The following is a 23,864-nucleotide window of genomic DNA, read 5'->3' on the forward strand; positions in this document are numbered from 1 at the left end:
AATAGATGGAGCTGGAAATTATTATAGTAAGTCAAACAAGCTAGACTCAGAAAGACAAATACCACGTTCTTATATTCAGAGTCTAGATTTTAATTTATATAGAGATAGATACAGATATACAAATACGGGTGTGGGGGTGTGGGTCGTGAAACTAGAAAGGGGACCATCAGAGGGGGAGAAGAGGTCCAATGAAGGAGGGGAAAGAAGATGGTACCAGAAGACATGATGTGAAAGTGCAGGGGAAAGCTGGTGCCAGGAAGGGACCAGCAGGATAGAGAGAGAGTGAAGAGGATCAACACAAGCAAGGTTGTTTTAGAATGCCATGAGACCCGTTACCGTTGTATGCTAATTAAAAAAAAAGTTCAAAAGTTACAAAAACAATAATAAAATATCATAGACATTTTACACACACATACTCAAATGCACACATACATGCACACACATGCATATAAATGCACACAGATATGCTTCCACACATGCACACACATACACACACACACATACACATATGAGCACATATACAGATTATATCAGCAGAACCCTGTTAAGCCTGAGTTACACCCATGGGAATCACAATGTTAAAGACAGAGATGGCAAGATACAGATTTCCCCACATTTCCTAGATCTCCAAATCTTGGTAGGATTAGTGTGAAGAACCAGGTTTCCTAGGATGACATTTGGAAAACTGGCGAGGGGAGTTGTGTCTCGGAGAAATCCCAGAACCTCGGTGGTGAAGGTTACCTGGATACTGAGTGACCGGCTGTACTGATCAGGACCCTAGCGTTCAAACCACTGCGGAGCAGCCGTTCATTGCTGAGACCCCCAAAGCCTCCCTGTTCCATCTTCACTGGGACGGATTACAGCACCAATGGCGGTTTGTTTGCACCAACCAGAGCTTCTAATTGTTGTCTTTGAGAGATAATCCTGCAGAATCCAGCAGGATGCACAGTCCAGAACCTGCAGAGATTACTTTTTATGGGAGAGGGATTATCTCTGTAATCCAATTAACCCAGCAAGCCTTGGGGGAAAATACAGACATGAGATTAGCACTGGGGGAGGACTCTGGACAAGAAATTAATTCCTTTAACAGGTTAAAAAAAACCTGTACATTTACACTTCCCCAAACTCTAGCCATCTATCTATAATGTCACCCAGTAGCTCTTAGGAAAAGCCTGACAATCATGGGTCAAATGCCATTAATATTGAGGACCTTCCTCCTGAATGTCTCTGTTTTCTTTGAGGGACATTTCTCTCTTTTAAATAACAGTTTATAACTTACTGCATTCCCTCTTCGTCTTGGCTGCTGGGAAGCTTGGAGCCTGGTTATACAGGCATCCAGATAACCGAATCCATACCACGACCCCACAGCTGCTCCCACAGCTCCTGGAGATTGGAAATACATCACATGGCATTAGCTAGATAATGCTTTCTCTCCCGGTTGCCCCTTTTGTCATTTGTTAAGCCAAAATGAAACTACTGGTCACTGGAAAATTCGCTTTCTGCTCTTCCTCCATCTCCTGTCAAATCTCCTTGCGGCCCGGAGAGTCAAGGTGCTCAGCGGATTCTTCCTCCCCTTCCTCCATCTCAGTCTCTCCTATGCTAATATGATCAATAATTATGCAGAGGGCAATAATATTAAACTGCTTTTATCCCCTGAAGGAAATGCTTATGTGCTTGAGGTAGCCGGCTTTTTTAGTATATTCCAAAACCTCTGCAGATTTTATTCATGCAAGAGAAGTTTGACCTTCAACTAAACTCAAATCTATAATTTAAAGTGGCCTCTTTGACTCAAAATCCTCTCCATTTCAATGCCAAATGGATCATCAGCTGCTCTCCAAGTAATATTCACTCCAGAGGGCCGTTCCAGCTACCCATCGACACACACTTTTGCATTTCTGCTCACAGACTAAAGTTACACTCTCCGATATGTGACTGCAGCTTAATTGATGGAGGAATGCAAAAAAGAGAGTCTCAGGCGCTGGCTGCAGTGGACTGGCCGCCTTCCCTCGGAGAATTCTTCCACTGGTCTTTTAAATTTTCCTTTCTTGTCAAAATTGCAGGTGCAGATAAATGCTGGAATCTTCTCTCAATCAGAAAGTGCTATGAACAAGAAAAGATGGAGAATTTTGATTGTCGTTGAGGACAGAGCCTCAAACAGCTGGAGGCCTTTCCATTCTCTTTAGCTCCCATCCATCTAAGGGAAAGAAAAATGCACTAAGGATTTCACTCAATTTGTGCAGAAAGATGAGGAAATTCGCACTGAAATGAAGAACCACACTCCCAAAATAGTGTTAACCCAGAGCAGCATTGCTGGAGGCAGCAGAGACCTGAGTGTGCCAGGCCTGACCTCTGCAGTGAGGCCAAGGGAAAGCCCTGAGGGATTACTGGGCCACAGCGCTTTCAGGAAGCCTTCGGAACTTCTCCTCAGCCAGGCTTGCTTTCTCCAGGTAAAGCCAATGTGTTTCAAAAGACTCGGGTGAGCCTGGAAGTGGTTGTGGGAAAGCAGAAACATACAAACAGGCAGCCCCCGGGCGCTCCCGGCTTGGCAGCTCTCTCAACGCCAGCAGATGCTGCCCTCAGCCACTTGGGATGCGGCTGCTCAGTGTCCTCCGATTTGTGACTCCAGCCTTGGCCCGGCTCTGGTTACACGGCCGTCACTCGGTAATGAACTGGAACCCAGTGCCCCCATATTTTCTCACGTATAAAAACGGGATCTGTGAATGATGCTAAATTCTCGTTTCCTGTTTCTGTTGCCAATCCCCGCTTCTCCATCTTTTCATTTCTCCTCTGAGGCCCAAGGTGTCTGACTGTGCCTGCCAGTCACTGTGAGTCCTAAGCACTGGACGTGGGGTCACGTCAAACTGAGATGTGCTACAGGCAAAGAAACCAAAACTCACTGGATGCCAGAGACAGGTGACGAAGGGGTGGGAGAGACTCACCAATAAGGTATATATCGGTTTCATTCTGAAAAGGCCGCAGTTTGGATATTTTGAGTAAAAGAATTTAAAAACAGCATTAAAATAGATTTTTATGAATTTATTTTTTTAAATATGCTTCCAGAAAAGTTAAAACAACTAAACTGAATGGTTCATGCACCATTTCTAACAGATCAGCATCTACTGTTTGCCCTCCCTGTTTCTCTTCCTCTATGCCTCTGTCTCTGTCTGTCTCTGTCTCTCTCTCTCACACACACACACACACACACACATGCACACGTGCGGACACAGGCACACACATTGGCTTGTCCAGCATGACAGTCCAAGCAGATCTGAAGGCCGAGAACATCCCCATTAAGTCACTGAAGCGAGAAGCAGAGGGCTTCTGGAAGCCAGGCCACGATGGGGATTCGGCAGGTCCTGGCAACAGGGCGAGCTTTGCTGCCCTCTGCTGGGTCACAGCAAAGCTCCTCCTTCGACTGGCACTGCTTTTCTTGTGCTTTTCTGAGTCTTTCCCCTGTAGTTAGCATCCTGTGTTTAAGAGCAGGAGTGACCAGCCAACCAGATGACCCAGCAGGTAAGGACACCAAGCTTAAAACCCACAGAGCTGCAGTGAAGATCATATTCCTGTAAATCGTCCTCCACCTCCACACACACATTGTGCCACACTAAATAAAGAAATAAATTTTAAATCAGAAAAAAAGTAAGTAATTGTGGCTAGAAAAAAAGAGGCATCCAGGGCACAGCAGCTTTTCAGCTCCCTGTGAGCCAAGCATGGCGGTAATCTTCACACCGGAAGCCTTGCAAGCTGACGGAGAGTCTCCACTACCCGCAAGAGCCTGCTTTAAAACAAAGCAAAAAACACCAAACCAAGCAAAACAACAACGACAACAAAAACTTCCTAAAGCCATTCAGTGTTTCTTGCAAAAAGAAACGGCCACCTACTACTGTTCCTTACTGCTCACCAAGACCGGTATTCCCCGGGGCGTTCATTAAACACGCGGACTGTCCAGCTTCTCTACTGGAGACTGCCGGGCAGTAGGCTGAGGTTAGATGCCCACGAATCTTTTTTGGCAATACCAGTTGCCTGCCATCCACCCCACCCCCACCATGAGGAATTCTGAAAAGAAGGCTTTGAAGCACAGTTCTCTAACTTAAAGATGTCCGCAGCCCACCTAAGACCTTGTTAAATTTTTCTCCACTCATGGTGGGTCTGGCCTGAGGCCTGCCAGCCCAGGCCTGTCACGGGCTCCCAGGTGATGTCGGGGTTTCTAGATAGGCAGGGCCCACGTGCGTCCAGAATAGCACACCCACTCTGCATAGACACCCGACGAGCTGTGCTGCGATTTCTGCCGCAGCTGCTGGGGAACAAGCGGCCACTGCTTTTGTCTGGAAAAGCAAGAATGCCCCCTTCTGACAGATCAAAATACTTCCCGCAAGTGCTCAGAAAGCCAGAGCAGGTCCACCTCTTTCCAAAACCAATTTCTTTAGTCACTGCTGATTAGAAAGAATTTCTTTCCCTAACAGACCAACTGTTCGGCCTCACGTGTTGAAACATCATAGGGATTCTGGCCACATGTGTGGAAGAAAGCAGGGCCATGAGTCAGTAGGACTCACCCAGCCTCTGGGGACTGTCCCCAGAATGCCAGAGATAAGGACCGTGGACTGGTGCCCTTGAGAGCCTTCCACAGCCACTGACCATTAAGCTTGGTTTCTCCCTACCTTCTTGCCTTTCCTGCCTCGATCCCTAGCAAGCACATGGCACTGGTGTGAGCCCTAGCATTCTGCTTCCAGCCCCGCCTGTGGTCGCCTGGAAGTTTGCGAGTGGAAGCTAGCAGATGGGGAGGGAGCTGGGCTGAGTGTTATTTAATTAAACTCCACATTTGAAGCTCTCTTCTCAATGGTGAACTGGATTCACCAAGGTTAGACTTGCATTTCCAAGACATCCTGGGTTGACTTCACAAACTGAGCCCTGTTCAGATGCCTAGGACATTGCATTCCTGAAACAAAAGCCCTTTGTGGGGAAAATCTTAAATGATCAAACAGAATGTACACATTAGGAGATAAAGGTCACTGGACGCTTCTCTTTCTGGCCCAAGAATATGAGCCTAGCATCTATGTACAGGGCTCACGTGTTGGCAAATGGGTGTATGTGTGTGAGGTGGGGGCTGTTTGTTTGCTTTTATTTGGTTTGAAGGCCAAGGATATAATACTTCTTCAAAGTTAATACCTTTCCATCCTTACCCTTGCATTTTCAAAAATCTCCTTCAATAGTTAGCTATATAGCTCTCATTACAGTCAAATTTCCTTAGACGAGGAAGTCACTGAATGCCTAATTACACATGCAGTGCTGGGAAAAAAATATTAAGACTGCATTTACATTGCCAGCTTTCCTTCCCCATTACACAACAGAAGATTTATCCTTTCGTCTACTGCACGAGCATTGCTCTTGCAAGTTTGTGGTTCCATAGGACACATATTAGTATATCACTCACTATTAGCACCAACCTTGACAATCTGGAAGTTATGCCTCTCTCAATGTTTTATATATAGTCTTTCTTCTGAGCTCGAAACGAACCAAACCAAAAATAATCACCAAATCCCACATCCTGGCTGTCACATATCCAGACAGAGTGACATTGCAACACCCTAGGGCCCCACAGATCTCCTGTGAGCGGTGTGGATTCCTGCCATGGGCTGCACCCACGCAGCTATCAAATGCAATCCATTGGCAGGAAGCCCATTTAAACCTTTATCCTGTGGCATGCTCAGGTTTTTTTCTGGACAGGTTCCTTCTGCCTGTGGAAATAAGTGAGGGCATGGTGATCAGTCACTGTCTGGAAATTGAGCGAGATCCTACTGAAAGTGACTGAGCAAAACATTCAACGTGCATGCGTGCGCGGCCACCTATGTTAATTTCCAAATGCTTTGGACCTTGAGAAGACGCCTCTGCAGTTTGATTAGAAGCGAAGCCTAACACCCTCTCTCAGATGCCAAGGTCAGAAAGTAACTAAAGAAAAGCTGCAACCTTTAATTGGACTGCTGCTGAGGCCGCAGGTGTGTGGGTGTCGCCTGGGTTTTTCAGATGTCAGCAGAGAGACAAGATTTGATAGATAGATAACTTTGCCCTCAACTCCTGGGAACTGCTACTTCAATGCCTGGATCGCCTACCAATTCACATCGCTTGCGGGTTCCCAATAAATGTGGCTGACAGCCTGTCGAGCCAGGCAGCTTCACGGGGGGGGGGGGGGAGCGGGGGACAATTCGCTGAGTGGCTGGGCAAACACCATCATGTCACACTTAGACTCAGCAGCTCACTTGGGGAGTGATCTGGCATCCTAGGCTCCTTGCCCCGAGCCTGCCATGATTCTGTGGGAGAGACGAACTCTGGCTTGGAGGGATTGACTGGGGATGGAGGCCTTGGCATTTCCCGTTCTTTTTCCTGCTGGAACGAGTTGCCCCGGCACTTACTTCCCAGGATGCCAAGAGCCAGTTTGTCTCCAGAAGAGCAGGAGTGAGGGGAGCCACAGAAGAATGGGCAGTGGCTGCAGTTCGTCCTAGCCCCTCAGAGTCAGCTCCTTTTCACAGATCTACTAACTCCCTGGGGTAGCTCCCAGTCCTGGGGCCTGTGCTTCTCCTGAAAGGCCATCTCAACCCCCACCTAGGATACCAATGACCCCAGGTGCCCTCAGGCACACCCAGTTGGATGGCACCAGTTCGCTCTTTGGGGCATAGATTCCACAGCAGATAAAAATCCTCGTCTGTATTACAAGTGATCGCAATCTACTTAGTCTCAGCGCGTCCTGAAAACTAGTGAGAAGACCCAAAGGCCCTGCACTTCAATACTCAGCTTGTGAGGACGGGACTTCTCTGAGTCACTAGGATGTGCTGTCTGAGTGTGCTTCCACACACGCAGGAGAGACCACAGAGCAAAACATGAACGTCGACCTCTTCTGACCTGACAGAAAGGCTTCAGAGGTTCCTGGAAATCCTGGGACCCTGTGTTGACAAGGCTGACCTTCCACATGGCTTTCCTCTCAGTGTCTCTGCTTCGATTCTCAGTTGCCACCGGCCTTCTATTCCGTGTGCTGCCTGCTATGATAGACCACTCCACTGCTTCCCAGAAGCCATGGGACCTAGTGATTATGATCCGAAAGTTCACTAATAAAACCTTTTTTTTACCTTATTAAGTTTGCTATCTCAGGTATTTTGTCATAGTAATAGACAGCTGATTATTATGGGTTGGTGAGCACTTCCTTGTTTAACTCTCTGCATATTCACAATCTCTTTCCAGAATGCCCTGCTGCATTCCATAGATAATCATCATCTTTCTCTGACCCCCTTGGCTAATTAGCTAATTGCTTGTATAATAGCTAAGCAAATACAAGGAGTGCCTGCATTCCTATTGAAGTGGTCTGTTAGTTAGCAGATATGAGTTCTTCCGCGCTGACTCAGGCTGGGAAGGCCCACAGTGTCACCACTGGGAGACTGTTCCCAGGGTCCTTGGAAAGCAGAGATGAGAGTTTATTCTAGATAGGACAAATAGAGAAGGCCTATATGAGGAGATGGAGTTTGAACAGATATGTAAACAAGTCAAAGAGCAGCAAGAAGAAAAGCATTTCAGGCAGAGGAAGAACAAACAGAGTCAGAAGCAGGGAGGAGCTTGGTGTGTACAAAGAAAAAAGCGTCACCCACACAGAGTAAGAGTAAGGCTGGAAAGGAAGTGGGGGGCAGAATGGGTCAGGTAAGAAGGGACTTCACCCAGAATGTGCTAGATGCCACAGAGCGGCTGGGGAAGGTGACCTGAGTGGCTGGCTCCTCAGATCGATCCCCAGGGCTGTGAGGGGAATGTAGAGTAAGGGGAGCGCAAGGCTGACCATAGAGGGAACGGAGAAAGGAGGCTCCCACAGGCATGCCTGAGAGGTGAGCACCTCAAACTAAGAGCGGTACCGAGCAGTTATCCAGCCCGGATGTACGATGGAGATGGACTTGCAATGATCTTTGGTTACACTGCGGTGAGTGGAACAGAAGAGATTAATCAAGGGCGACCTGGCATGACTCCTGAGCAAAAACTAAGAGGAATATTGTGAACAAGCTAAATGAGAAAGCTTGAGATGGGAAAGGATTTGGGAGGAAAATAAATTTTCACTTTGGAGAGGGCCAATTTGAGATGCCTTTTGAGCTTCTGTTAAGAAATGTCAGGCAGACAAACAGACTTACACAAAACAGAGTCCAGGGCATTGAAGAGATAAAGATGTGTGTTTGGAAGATGTTGGCGTGGTAATAGTTGACACAGTGCGAAGTCACCGAGGAGAATCCTAATAGAGAAGAGAGTACAGGGTGGAGCCCGAGGGCACTGTAGCGCTCAGGCGAGAAAGAAAAGCCATGAAAGAGACGGAGGGCAGCACAGGAGAGAGGACAGTGTGCTTGAACATGGCAGTCCACCATATACCAGAGACGGACAGACAGACATCACAGATCCTTTTGAGAAGGGGGGTGAACCAGCTTGAGAACTGGCCAGTGGGTCAGGCAAGGTCTGATCCTGAGGAGTTTTGAGGAAAGCAGTAGGATAACCGTCTGTTTGGAGTGGGATGAGAAAGCAGACAGCTCTGGGCAGAATGTCAAAGCCTGAGCAACTGCTCTTATTTCTGTTCCCTCTTGAATCCCCACGAGAATGACACTAAAAAGCTTTAATCTATGAAGCAGAGACAACAGAAGAGGCAATGGGACTGCAGAAGGGATGTAAAAAGGAAGAATCTACAAAGTAGATTCTAAGTGATAATTGAGTTATCTACTTGAAGAGACTGCCAAGGACCTAAAACCACAAAAAGTAGTCTGATGCATGCCAGAGAAACCCTGCAGACTTGGGGTTGAAGGTTCCTTGTATCATAGAGGCAGGATTACCAGAAGGGGCTGCAAGAGGGGGTGGTGGAAATCTTCCTAAGAAGAAAAAGGACTTAAGACCCATTCTTTACCCCACCCAGTGTAGAAGCCCAGAGAAGAGAAATTGGAGAATCAAATGTGAGAGGAAGATTATTTCCACTCTGTAGAGTCTCAGCCAGCCTGTTCAGGTGTCAGGGAGCATTGCAGAGGGAGACAGAACAAATTCCCATTCTTTCTGGAGCTGGAAGAGAGAAGGGAGAAGAGCTGCAAAGTGCTGTGTCCTGGGCATGACACAGCCTTTGCCATCACAATCCACAGCAGCTGAGGCTGCCTCAGCTGGGCCTGTCAACCACGAATCAGAGAGGGGCTCAGCTTATCTACAGCTTGTCTGCTGAGCTACAGACTACTGTGGATCGTAGGGGAGGCTTATTCATTGTCTTCAGTCATGTACCCATAAGGGATTCCACCAGGCTCCAGTGGACAGTTCCAAACTCACGGTCATACAAATGGCTCTGATGAAATTTGGTGGATTCCAAAACAAAAGAAAAAGATATGAATGTAAAAATGGGACTTGTAGGAAAGACGGGGTTGGGGGTAGGATCTGACAGGGGTGGAAAAAAATCTGTGTGTGTGAAAGAGAGAGTAGCCAGAATGCATTGCACATTTGTATGACATTGTTAAAGAACAAATTTAATTAAAAAGGCAAAAATGTAGTCTATCAAGAAGGCACAATGCGTAGGGAGCATCACTGACTCTGAGGTCATTCTTTGCTTGTTGTTGTTATTCACTCAGTGAAAATAATGTCAGCCAACAGCTAAGAGTCAGAAGACAAGAGGGGATATGGAGTTCTAAAGAGAAAGGGGAAGGTACAAAGCTATTGCTGCGAAAGAGGAGAGTTCCAAAGGAGAGCACAGGACATCTGGGCAGGGCCGTGCACTCCTGAGAAGCAAGGCCAGTCATGTTGATTCTAGTCAGAGCTGAGGTTCTGCCAGAGAAACAGGAGAGGAGAGAGAGCAAGTCAACTGGGTATCACACAAGACTTTGATTTTAGGGATAAGCTAGGGAATCCAAAGTGAGAAAGATGTGAGAGTGTGAACAAGGAAGTGGGAGGTGAGGGGAAGCTGAAAGGAATCCTAGTGTGAATGAAAAAGGCTGGGGCACACGAGGCGGAGGTGGGAGCCTTCCACTGGGGATCCTCCATGCTGGAGCTCGCTCAGTCCTGCCATTCTTGCTGTGATTCCCTGCTCCTCCTCCCGCTGAACCACCCTGAAAGCAGCATTGCAGTCTGCTGCTTTGGATGCATGCCTGCCTCCATCTCGTGCCTGACTCTCATAGGTTCCCCAGTTCCACCTTACTTCGATAAGAAGAAAACACAGTTCCTTCGGCCCGTGATCCATCTTCTCCCAATTTCTTGGTTCCCTTCCTCCCTGGAATCCTCTTTCTATGGACTATTTAGGCCACTGTTACCTTCTGACTGTGAAGCAGCATCTGAAAGGGTACCCTAATAAAATCACCACACCCTCCTCTCCTTAGCAACACATGCCAGGGGCGAGCAAACTCCCTCACCCACCTGTTGACCATCACATCTTCCACATGGCTCCTGAGCCCATCACTGCTAATGTTTACGCCAATGCTTCACTCCTTAACAATAGAGAACTTAAAAATGTGTATAAAAGGTGAGTCTTCACTCTGAGTGCTCAGTGTCCACAAAGCTGATGTTTAAAGCCAGGTGCCAGACTTAAGGCGATAAATAAATGTATTTTGGTAGAGAAATTAGCAAGTGTCCGAGTAGTTAAACAATAATCTTGGATAGTGGCTTTTAAACGGAACTAGCTGTGTTTATTAGTTCAGAAGATTCCCATAAGAAGGATTTCCTTTTGGGGGGCCATCTTGTCCCGTCCTCACTTGTGTTGTTACTGCTAGGCCACCCAGACTTAATGACCATTTAATTACCTCTATCTACAGTTGAGTGCCCACCTTCTGTTGGAAAACCTATTTTATATAAACCAAAGCATGGACAATTACCTATCAAAAGCGGATATGTTTAAAATTCTGTGGAAAGTAGATGAGGCAGTTCTCATAAGTCACAAACAGGAGATCATCCCAGGTGAGATCCAAGGGAAGGCTGGCCCTGGATTTCAGTGTTCAGAATTCCCAAAGCACCACAGTTCCCTCCAGGAGCCCATCTTCTCTGCAGTCCCCACCACAGAGTACAGCGTCTTGGGATCCAGCTCCACTGCCCAGGGTTTCTGTATATCGTGGCAGATACTTTAGGCAGATTCACTAAATATAATTCTTTGCCACCTTTCCCCACCTTTTCTTGATTTCCTCTACTTCAGAGACTGTTTTAAAAGAACAACACTCGGCTGCTAAGTACCATCTTTGCTCCTTGTAGGAAAACATTTACACAGTTCTAATCAATGAAATGTAAATGCATTTTCTCTTCCTTATGTGTATGGGTGTTGGGCCTGCATGTATGTGCACCCTGTGTGTGCCCGGTGTCCTTGCAGAACAGGAGGGCATGAGCTACCCGGATACTGGAGTTTCTGGTGGCTGTGAGTGCCATCTGAGAGCCCGAATCCAGCTGCTGTGGAAAAGCAGCCAGCGCTCCTGCCTGTTGAGCCATAGCTCCAGGCCACGTGCATTTTAAAATCTCCTACGTCCACTACTAGGAATATTTCCAAAGAATTGAAAGTGGAGACATATTTATCAATGTACAGTGCAGCATGATTCCCAGTGGACAAAAGCTGGAAGCAGCCCTAATGTAGGCGAGTAGAGAAACCAATTGTGGTAGACAGACTCACCCATCCTCAAACAGCTGAAATTCTGATATGCGCCGTGGGCTGGCTGGTTTGTGTCAACTTGACACGACGTCGAGTCATCAGAGGAAGGAGCGTCAGCTGAGGAAATGTCTCCACAATACCAGCTGTTGGCATTTTCTCAGGTAATGGCCAATGGAGAGGGCTCAGTCCACTGGGGGTGATGTGGCCCCTGGGCAGGTGGTCCTGGGTTCTAGAAGAAAGCAGGCTGAGCAAGCATGAGAGCAAGCCAGTGAGCAGCGCCCTCCATGGCTCGAGGGCGCCGCCATGTTTGCGTCTCTAGAGGCCCTGGTTTCCTTCAATAATACACAGCAATATGAGCGTGTGAAGCAAACAAACCCTCTTCTCTCTGACTTGCTTTTTTTTTGTCATGTCATTTCCTCATAACAATAGAAACCCTAACTAAGACATGCCACAAAAAGATTAAAATCGGGCTACACCGTGCTAAGCAAAATAAAATGGACACACAGGACAAATTCTATAGGATTCTGCCTACGTGAAGCACCTAGATTAGACAGATGCGTAGAGACAGACAGCTGGACAGCTGGTAGCGGAGCTGGGGGTGAGAATATGTGCCTAACGAGCACTGGGTCCCTGCTGGGTGTGAGGGACGTGCGCTAGAGATGGGTGATGGATATAGTTGTACAACATGAGTGTGAGCAAGGCCACTCAGTCACACATTTAGCTGTGATTAAAGTGTGAACCTGTGCTGTCTGTACTTCACTGCAGTAAAAAATAAACTAAGAAAGTATGCTAGCACACCCCTGCAACCTCAGGACTTAGGAGGCTGAGGCAGGGAGATGGAGCATTTAAGGCTAGCCTAGGCTATACAGAAACTTCAAAAACAGCCTGAACTACAGAGTGAGACTCAATCTCAAAGCAAAACAAAACCTTAAGCTCATTTTCTACTTAATAAATTTCAGACGAAAATCTCTCCATCCTCTATTTCGCTTAGAAATCCGTGAGCCTTCAAGTCAGTGGTTCTCAACCCTTCCTAATGCTACAACCCTCTTGTTGTGGTGATCCCCAACCATAAAATTATTTTATTGCTACTTAATAGCTGTAATTTTGCTACTGTTATGAATCATAATGTAAATATCTGAAATGTGGGATATCTGTTATGCAACCCCAAAGGGTCACGACTTGCAGGTTGAAAATTGCTGTTTTAAGTATAACTCTAAGTCATTTGTTGCTGGAGAGATGGCTCAGTGGTTAGGAGAGAATATTGCTCTTACAGAGGACCAAGTATCTACATCAAGGGCTTGCAACCCCTGGTGCCCCAGCTTCAAAGATTCAACACCTACTGATGGCCTCTGTACATACCTGTATTCACATCCACACCATAGTTACTCACAGATGCACATAGTTAAAAATAAAAATGAATCTTAAAGAAAAAGGAAGCCTGTCATTTGGCTGGCAGGCTAACCAGAGACAGAACCAGTAATAGTCAAAGAGCCCAGTGACTCCCTAAACAGTAGCTTGGCTTCTATACCTTTAAGCCCTGGAAAACAGAAAGAATCTGAGAGGGAGAGGATGGGAACTGTGCCTCATCCCACCTGGTACTCATGAAGCAGAATGCTGACAGGAAGCAAATATCCACACTTCTGAGAAGGAAAGAGAAATGTTCATTCCAGATGTGCCAGAGGACCCGCCATGGAGGTTATCTTACTGCGAGATTGTATCCACCCAGATGGGAAAAAAATTGGTAAGGAATGACGTTAGCCCAAAGACTGACAAGACAGCATAGCCTGAGCTTCACACACAGCTTTACCCTGCCCAACCTTGCTTTTGTCCCCTTTAGACTGTTGGCTCCTGCTTGACACATGATACTTACTTGATAACATCATCGTCATCACCACCAGGAACAACAACCTTACATCATCATAATCATCACCAACAACATCACCATCTTCATAATCATCACCAACAACAACATCACCATCTTTACCACCACCACCTTCATAATCATTACCACCACCACCAGCAACATCTTCATAATCATTACCAACAACAACAACAACATGACCATCTTCATAATCATTACCAACAACATCACCATCTTTACCACCACCACCAGAAACATGACCATCTTCATAATATTACCACCACCAACAACAACATGACCATCTTCATAAGCATTACCAACAACAACAACAACATGACCATCTTCATAATCATTACCAACAACATCACCATCTTTACCACCACCACCAGCAACATGACCATCTTCATAATATTATCACCAACAACAACCTCACCATCATCATAATTATCACCAACATCACCACCTTCACCACCACCAACATGACCATCTTCATATTACCACCAACAACCTCACCATCATCATAATCATCACCAACATCACCATCTTCACTACCACCACCACCAACATGACCATCTTCATAAGCATCACCATCACCATCTTCATAATCATTACCACCACCACCACCAACATGACCATCTTTATAATATTACCAACAACAACAATATCACCATCATCATAATCATCACCAACAATATCACCATCATCAACAACATCACCATCTTCACCACCACCAACATCATCACCACCAACATCACCAACAACATGACCATTTTCATAATATTACCACCAACAACAACCTCATCATCATAATCACCCTTACTATCACCATCTTCACCACCAACATCACCATCATCACCACCAACATCACCATCATCATAATCATCACCAACAACATCACAATCATCACCACCAACAACATGACCATCTTCATAATATTACCACCAACAACAACTTCATCATCATAATCACCCTTACCACCATCATCACCACCACCACCAACATCACCATCTTCATAATCATCACCACTACCACCACCATCATCACCATTATCATCTAACACTTATAGGGTGCTAACTTTGCCAGACACTACTATAAACATCTGACTCATAGAACACAGTTTAATCACACAAGATTCCTATGGTATATACAGTATTATTTCCTTCATTGAAGAGGAAATTGTAGCTAACAGTTTGGTTAGCTGTCCAAGACTGCAGATAAACAGCAGCATAGTCAAGATTCCAGCCCAGATAGTCTGCTCCCAGCTCCCCTCCTGCTCAGGTCCTGCTTTCTGCTGTTTATGACCGTACAGATAACTTTTCTTCTAGTACTCTTTCAGCCTCTGGTTGTGTTTAAACTTGAAAATATGTTATTTTGAGAGGCTGGTATCCTCTCAACCATCATCACAGCTGTCTGTAGAGAAACAAAAATAATGAATATATACTTAAACAAAAAATAGCTGTCTATTTCAAAATTATATTAATTTGGATAATGTTTTCTGCAGCCATGGACACAATCCAAGGTCTCCATTGCCTAGCACATAGTCTAAGTCTTGCTGAAGTACAAAATAAGTGCTTTTAATCAGACATGATGATTTGACATCTAAGCCTCCATCTGTGCCTCTACCTTCATTCAAAGTCAGATCTTCAATGTCAAGTTCTTCTAACTCAATTGAGAAAGCGAAACACTACTGAGGCCCTTGTTCTCCACTGTAGGCCAGACCTGAAATATGGCGTATCTCATGGCCTCACAGGTCACATGGAGATCAGTCACAGGGCCACACCCAGTGCCAAAGGAGCTGGTCAACATGGCCATCTGTGCACCAGGGAAAATGAACAAGTAGATTTTGGGTGAACACACGGCAGTCTCTGCTCTGACTCAGCAATACATCTGCCTTGACAATGGCATCATAGCTCTCCTGAGCCAAAGGTTTGAGCCATTCCAAATGTCCTGAGTAGGCAGACTGGACCACCAACAAAAGGAGATTATCCCCAGTATATTCTCAGTGGCATCTACTATTTCCTTTTGTACACCGTTTTTTATCTCTTAGATCACAGACCCACATGTAATGCATGAGAGTTTGAACTGAGCCTGTTGAGAGGTACCAGCGAAGCAATGTCAGACAATTACCGCATGTAATGTATGAGAGTTTGAACTGGGCCTGTTGAGAGGTACCAGCAAAGCAATGTCAGACAATTGCCGAGCTCAGGTCCCCACTCGCCACACCTTCGTGAGCTGTTACATACAATTCTGGACAGACATTGGTATGCAACAGATCCAAGCATGAGCAGAAGCAGAAGCAACAGGAAATGGGCCTATTTTTAGCTCCCAGCACCTTGTATGTGCTTGGCCAGCTCCACCCACCAAGCTACATGACCTGTTTGCTTTGTGTTTTAATAGTACAAGAAAGATTTTAGGTTAACTGACTGCGTGGTTTACATGCCATACCAGACGAGAAGATGGTAATAGTTCCTGTTATTCTGGACCCAAACTAGGAATGACCCCCAAAACCAGTGTCTACAACCAAAAGAAAGTCTTTTTTTTTTTTTTCTGATAAAGTAAGATGACAGTTAAGCTAAAGTGAGCCGTGGTTTTTAGAGATGTATTAGCAGCATGTGTTGACTTTTAAGGAAAATCGTACTCTACCATGAAACAGTCATAAATTTAGTTGACCATTGCTGCACCATCTCTAGTAGCTATCCCTAAATACATTCTGATTCATACACGAAAAGAATAAAGACAGTGTAAGACTATCATCCCATCACTCAGGAAGCCGAAGCATGAGGCTTGCAAGCTTAAGGCCAGCCTGGACAGCATAGTGAGGCTTTGTCTCGATGAGGAAGGAAGGAAAAGAGTATTCAGTGGTTTGTGGGCAGCCTGTTTTCTGGCTCTAATGTTTTCTCTAATAGTTTTACATCATAATGTCAGGGTTGTTTGTTTGTTTGTTTGTTTCCTGATTTGTTGCAAAAACAAAGAAAAAGGAGAATCTTTTCCAGCCCTCAACATCGCTGTAAGAAGCCATCCTTCAGCAAAAACATCACTGTCTCTTCTTAGATTAGTGGAGTAAGTAGTGCTGAAGTGGAGTGTGGGGTTTTTATTATATTTCTCTGATAAAGATCGGAGGAGATGAATTTTTTAAAGCACGAAGAGAATCCTCTCCTGAAGGAACCCGAAGCACTGGTCAGTCCTTCCTGACCCCGGAGGCACCATAGCTGGCACCTTGACCAGCATTTCCATTATTGAGAAGCTGAGAAGACAGCAGCCTTAGCTTAGAGAATATTTTATTGGCAGAAGCTCCGAAGAGATTCGTTCTTTAAATATTCACTGTGTTCAGCATGCCCTATTACCTCCGGGATTTACTTAGAACTCTGAGAAAATCTGTTTTGCATCCTTAGGCAAAGGTTAGCCATTTCAGGGGGGCTGGTGTATGTGATACGTTTTCTTATGGACACCATGATTCTGTCCCCAGAGATCTCTTTATTCACAAGGCCTCTCAGCCCGCGTCTGCAGCATGAAGGTTCTTAAGCTCATGACTGAGCATTTTAAGACACCACCTGCATCCTAGCCCGTGATCGCCCAAGTTCATTAGAACATCTGCCCTCATTACCATCTTGGGTGCAGGGAGTCCTTGTCTCGCATGGTTGGCTGTTACTTAAAAATCCAAGAATGCTCCAGGGTATTTGAAGCTTCCTTAAGAGGCCAAGTCATGAATACTGGGCTCTCCTTATTTTATTTTGATAACCCGACGTTAGACGTATGCAAAGTTATTCTAGTTTTTCATATCCTGTATTCATAACCCAGTATCTATTTCCTTCCCATACAATCCTTTATGTATAAGAGAATCACTGACTCTCAGGATAAGCAGGATATGATAAGTGGGGTACAGAACTGCATCTTAGGGAAGGAAAATAGAACGTGGAAGAAGAAGCAGCAGAAATTCAGACTTAGCAGTGAGCTGAAAAGCTGCCGTCAGTGTTTATTAGAGACAGTTACCCATGTATCTCCAGTTCTGTGTCGCCCGAGTCACCGGTGTTGCAGCAGCTCTTACAGACTTCAAGCTGTCTGTTCAGGTGAACAGCGGCAGAAGACGCAGTCTCCCTCCAGGGCATTTACTTGCCCTTCTCGATAACAGTATTTTCTACAGGGCAAAGTTCAGACAAGCGACACGCTTCTAACGTCGGTGTTTTCACCAGGATTGCCCCAAACCTTCACAGGGGTCAGGGCCCCCAAACTGTCCTTGGAACCTAGAGGACAAAAAAAAAGTAAGGACGCAAAATGCATGTTGTCTCTTGTATTGTGCATGACAAATTCATCAGTCTGGTGCCCGGGTGGCTTCAAGCACTCGGGAAAATGTAGCCAATGGATTTGTTAGCTTGAAAGTAGGGTTAATCACAAGCCCTTCATAACCCTTTACCCTTCTGCCTTAGTTAGGGCGTCTGTGGCTGTGATGAAACACAATGACAGAAAGCAGGCTGGGGAGGAGAGGGTTTATTTGGCTTGCACTTCCACTATTCCTCGTCAAAGGAAATTAGAGCAGGAGCCCAAGCAGGCAGGAACTTGGAGGCAGGGGCTAAGGCAGAGGCCAGGGAGGGCTACTGCTCACATGGCTTGCTCAGCCGCTTTCTTATAGCACCTATGACCAGGCGTGGCCCCACCCACAATGGACTGGGCCCTCACACCTCAATCACTAAGAAAATGCCTTATAGACTTGCCCACAGCCTGCTCTCAGTGGCATTCTCTCACGAGGTTCCTCCTGTCGGATGACTTCATCTTGTGTCAAGCCAGCACACTTCTAACGAGGGGAGCTCTTTCGCTATTAGAATGAGGATGCTGACCACCACTGCCTCACACACCTTAACCCCAGCAGAAGGGGATTCTGACTCAAGAAAAACAGGTGCACACAAATGACAGCTACTAATGTGTGCCCTTCACTCCCATAAACTCATCTCTGCTAACCTACTGTGATCAAACATCCCCACACTTGCCAAAGGATATGAAATCAATTTCATACGTGCCTGAATGGCTCCTGAATGACTGTAACAAATGTAACACCACTGCAAACACTGGCCACGAGGCCAGTCTACACTTTTGAGAAGGGCATCTCAGGCATGTTCTGGTCATGCTCTCATTTAATGTGCCGGAGTCTCCCCAGGAAAAGGGAACACAGCTGAAAAGGAAAGCTGAGATGCTGAAAAGCTCCTACTGATTAGAATGATCTTCAACTAGAAAACAGGAAGCTACCTAAAACCCCTGTGCAGCTGTGTCTGTTGTGAAATGAACAATTAACACTGCAACAGCCATACCCAATAATATCTCATTTAAATCATTTTCCCCCATTCAAAGCGTTACTCTTTTCAGAGTCCCTCCTGTGTCTCCCAAAATAACAGATTCATGATACTGACTCGATATGATGCTTGAAGGGCTCTCTAGAAGGCCCAAGCCTGGGAAACATGGCACTGGAAGGTCTCGCGAACCCCCTTTCCTCTCCTTGCTAAACCACTAGACTGCATTCCTCAAGCTAGCCCCCGAGGGACTTATTTGGCCACTGACTCATTCCTGAGACTAAACACACCAAGGTCCAGCAATGAAAATTCATTATTTGGCTACTCTGTGCATTCAGGACTCAGCAGCACACCCTAACGTAGACTCCCCCCTGTCCCCCTAGAAACTCCCTCCTACAAACCCGCCTGCTGCTGCTGCCACCTGCCGCCTCCCTCTGCCTGACCCAGAGGCAGTGCCCGCTTCCTGCTTGCTCCTCCAGAGTCAGAAATCTTCTTTGTGGGAGAGTTTGGTGTCTGGGTATGTCCTGTATGGATTCCAAGGGATGCCCCCTACTCCTCCCTGCCAAGGGCTAGCTTTGGCTATCCCCACCACTGCCACTCATGCCTATCCTATCCATGGCTTGTGTTTCTGACTAATACAAACACAAACTGTTCAAAAGGTGTATAGTCACAGTGAATCGGGTATTTGTAAGACATTATTTTCATTTCCTCTTATCTGTATTTGGTTTCTGGGAGAGCAAATACAGCAACTTCTAGTCTGAACATTGCTGTCTTATTTTGCACTAGAATGATGGAGCCTGACACTTTCATGTCATCATTTTTACATGCTTATAAAGGTAAACGCACCTGATAGGTCACTAAGTTATAAGACTGTGAGAAAACAAGAGTGTCAGATTTTTATTAATAGGATAGGAAATAGATACAATCTCAGCAAAGAACAACTAGACAATATATCAGAATTTTAACTCAAAAACTAGTTGAGGAAGTTCTACGAAGTTAATGTACAGATATGCTCGCACGTGGGATAAGCAAATGGGCAACATTCTTCGTGGCAGCCTTGTATGAAACAGCAAAGGTTGTAACAACTCAAAAGGGATGGAATGTGGTGCTATCAAGGAAAGAATGGCAATGTGTACAGGATGGTGAGACAGTACCTATGTGGCATGATGCCATTTCTAACAACAGTAACATTGTTATTCTGATTGTAACAACAGTAATGTGGTGCACTACAGAGCGTCTATAGAATGTGTCGACCTAACTAGCCTGGCTTACATTTCCTAGACTCTCTCTCCCTGTAGGTTCCTGGTGAGGGATACCACAAAAGACTGTGTTGCCTGGAATTTGGACGACAGGAACGAAACAGCAGCCATTTTACTTTTGTGCTTAAAAGTGTGGTCGCTGCACTTTTGTTGTCCTTGTACACTGCATCTTGTGTGCACGCTCATCTCTCTGACGTGCAGCCGCAGCTGGGCCTGCACCCTCTCTTCTCCCAGATTCTCCTAGCTTCTGTGTTCTAGGCTCAGGTGCACGTTGAGCTCTGTGAAGAGCACAGGTCCTTCTGTAGGAAGTCAGTATGTCGGAGGCAGTATGGACTGACAGTCAGATTTTAGTCTGACTGTGGTGGTTTGAAAGAAAATAGCCACCGTGGGTAGTGGCACTCTTAGGAGGCGTTGCCTTGTTGGCGTGAGTGGTGTTGTTGGAGGAAGTGCACACCTGTGAGGGTCAGGTGGTGAGGTAGGCAGACCCACCCTAACTGTGGGCAGCACCATGGGGGGGGGAGTTGTTGCAGCCCTGACCTGAGCAAAAAGAAAGCTCGTTCTCCTTCTCTGTAGACACAATGTGACCAGCTCCCTCCAGTTCCTGCTGCCAGGGGTTCGTCACCGTGCTGGACAGCGCCCTCAAACCAGGAGCTTTGGTCGGGGCATTTATCACAGAGAAAGGAAGAGTAACTAAGGAACACACGAGGTTGTTTTGAGCGGCAAGGGCCGCCACATCCTTGAGAGGCACGCCATCGTCCTCACAGAAGGAGACTGACACCTGACCTCCGACGCAAGCGCGACACCCAGGCCTCTAGCTCCAGGTTTTGGGTGAGTGTCCGCACAATCAGCATCTAAACTGGGAGGCGTGGACGTGGACGGCACAGGCCTTCTAAGTAGCTGACTGTGTCTTGGCCTTGTTGACCAAGCATGCATGCTCTGCCACACAGACTCCTCCCTTCCCTTGGGCCAGTCCAGCCACATCATGTGTTAATTGTATCTATATCTATTTGTTATTTTTTCTGGGTTTTGTTTAAGATGGGATCTCACTCTGTATACAGGCAGCAGCTGTGAACCTGAGGTGATTCTCCCATGTCAAGCAATCCCTGAAAGCGTAGGTGCGAGCTGCTACAGCCTCTAAGCCACGTTTATCCTATTGTCTAGAATATGAGTTAGTTTTCAGCAGGAAATGTTGACTCCTGGGGAAGAACAACCATGCAGAAGTACTTGTCTCCACCACCAGACTGGGGGGAGACTTATAAAACCCCACGGAGAGAGCTCTCTGCTCTCCACATCTGCGGCCATGTTCAGTCTCACAGACGCGCCTTCTCTTTCTGCCCTTCCTCCTCACCAAGCACTGTTCTCACAAGTGTTATTTTCTTCTTAGATTTTTTTTAAAAATTGTGTGTGTCTTTGTGTGTATCTATGTGTTTGTGTTGTATGTGTTTGTGTGCACGTCTGTGCGTGTCTGTATCTACATGTGGGTATGTGTCTGTGTGTGTATGTGTGTATGTGTTTGTCTGTGTGTCCGCCTGTGCGTATGTCCAGAAAACGTCATTGGATGACCTGGAAATGGAGTCACAGGTGGTTATGGTGTGGGTGCTGGGAATTAAGGTGGGGGCCTCCTCTGCAAGGTCAGTCACTGCTGGGCCAACTCTCCGGTCCCAGCGATGCCCTTTGTATCTCTCTCCTCCACATGCTGGTCCAGACGCCCACACTCAGCACAGGACAGGGGGCTACCGGCTGGGTGCATAAGGTTACACTGCATTTCTTCTCCTCTTAGAAGCTTGACAGGGTTGGCTCTGTCTAGCCTTTCCCACCCTGTTTCTCACAGAGCTTCTTCTAGACGAGGCACATGTGGAGAGAAGGAAGCCAACGATTCCACAGGGAACTCTGCATTTGAAAACTCACTTCTAAGAGTCCGTGATGTGACAAGGCAACACTGAAGCGTCCTCACCTTCGCATGGCAGAAGAGCTGTCGTATTTGAAGGCGTGGCTAGGCCAAGCACTTTCAGAAGATGCAGTCTGGATTCGGAAGCATCTTCACTGGAAGCGGAAGCCAGTCAGTCCAGTCCCTCCTCAGGAGGAGATCGGTCCCTCGATGAGGCAGCCGCTTCAAGAAGACAATGTCTCGCCTAAGTAAAAAACGCTTTGCAACAGGAGCCTGCTGTTTCCAACCTGGATGGCCTACACCAAATGGACTCGCTACACCAAATGCTGGCTGATCTGATGCGCCAAACAGATTAAATCAGATTTGGGTTTTGAAATATTTCTTCCATTTGTCTGAAGCAAAGCCGATTGTTTCAGCAAACAGTCCTTAAATACAGTCTGTTAAGACGTCGACGGCCGCCCATGCTGACGAGCCCTGCTGGGATCCGCCCTCACTGTTCCGTGGCCTCGGCTCATGCCACCCGCTCACCGTTCTTAGCTGTGGCGGGTGCTGCCTGTGGGCTCACAGAGCTGGCAAGCACCCACCCCACCCCCGCATGGGCTCTGGCCACCTCAGCCCAACGCTCGTCCCATTGCTTGCACGCTGCTGCCAAGCTCAGCTTTCTCCCTGGGAAGTGCTGGCCACAGGGTCCCTTGCTTGTCTTCTAGATATTGGCCCGCCCTGTAAGGCGGAATTTAAGCACCAACAGGACAGGACTCTAACCCATCTCGCCTGCCGGCCCTACGTGCCCGGCTCAGTGGTGTCTCAACCGTCAACGACTTCTAATCTACCTCAGGGTTAGAAGAAAATCACCAATCTTATTCAGAAAGTAAGTTCTAGGACACACAGATACATCTCGAGCCACAGGCTAGATCTGGCCGCATACCAGAATTCAGGCTAGTCCCTCAAAGCCGCAAACTCTAGTCTCTGAAACTTTGAATTCATTTCTGAAATATTTAATTCTACACAATGGCCACTAGAGGGCGCCATATCCAAATACTATAAAATCAGTTTTGTTTTACTTTGTTCTCATTTTCTTTCCCCCAGAGCTAAAAATCTAAAGGTCTTGCTGCCCCGTTCTCGCCTCGGTTGATTTAACAGATGAAAGCAAACCTGAAAAACTGTGATGGAGGGCAGATTCTACTCCACAGCAGGGCGCTGTGGCATTTAGAAAAATCCTCTCGGTTGCCCCACCTATAAGGCCCCTCTTGGCCCTCCTCTGGCCTCAAGGCATTAAGAAGGACGCCACCCTGGCCTCCCACCTGATACTGTCTGAAATCTGTCAGCCAGCCATTTCCAGCAGTCTCGGCCCCCCTGCCCCCCTCCACCACCACCACCACCACCACCACCACCACCACCACCACCCACACCCACACTCACACACACACACACACACACTTCTTACCTTTGACCACTGAGGCAGACAGAAAGTCCTGGATTTCTCCCTTTGTTGACCCACTGACTGGCTTTTCTCACAGAAAATGTGTTCTCCACAATGCCAGCTCCGTCCGCGCCCAGAAACCACCCCGTCTGTCCTGTCGTTGCTGGGTGCTCTCGGTGCCCCTGCTGTCTTCAGGGATGGTGGATGAGGCACACAACTTTGATGACAGGCGGGTTGGCACCTGCCACAGCACCATTTCTTTAACTCTTGAGCCATCATGCTGCCACACTGTCCCCTGTTCATCTCTCAGGCACACAAGAAGAGAAGACTTGGGGTCCGCTTGCTGCTCTGTTCTGGGTGTCTTCAGCAACAACTCGGAAAATGGGTCCATTCCCCATGACCCATATCCACACCCAAGCCTGTGCTGGACCTCACCTTTATCCTAGTAAATATCTCTCCATATCACATGGGATCAGTTTCCCTTCTTGCCCTCCACTCTCACGCTGTCTATTGCATTTGATCCCCGGGCTTAGGCTTGTCACTTCTCTTTTCCTG

This window comes from Meriones unguiculatus, chromosome 12 (assembly GCF_030254825.1).
Source record: "Meriones unguiculatus strain TT.TT164.6M chromosome 12, Bangor_MerUng_6.1, whole genome shotgun sequence".
Lineage (NCBI taxonomy): Eukaryota > Metazoa > Chordata > Mammalia > Rodentia > Muridae > Meriones > Meriones unguiculatus.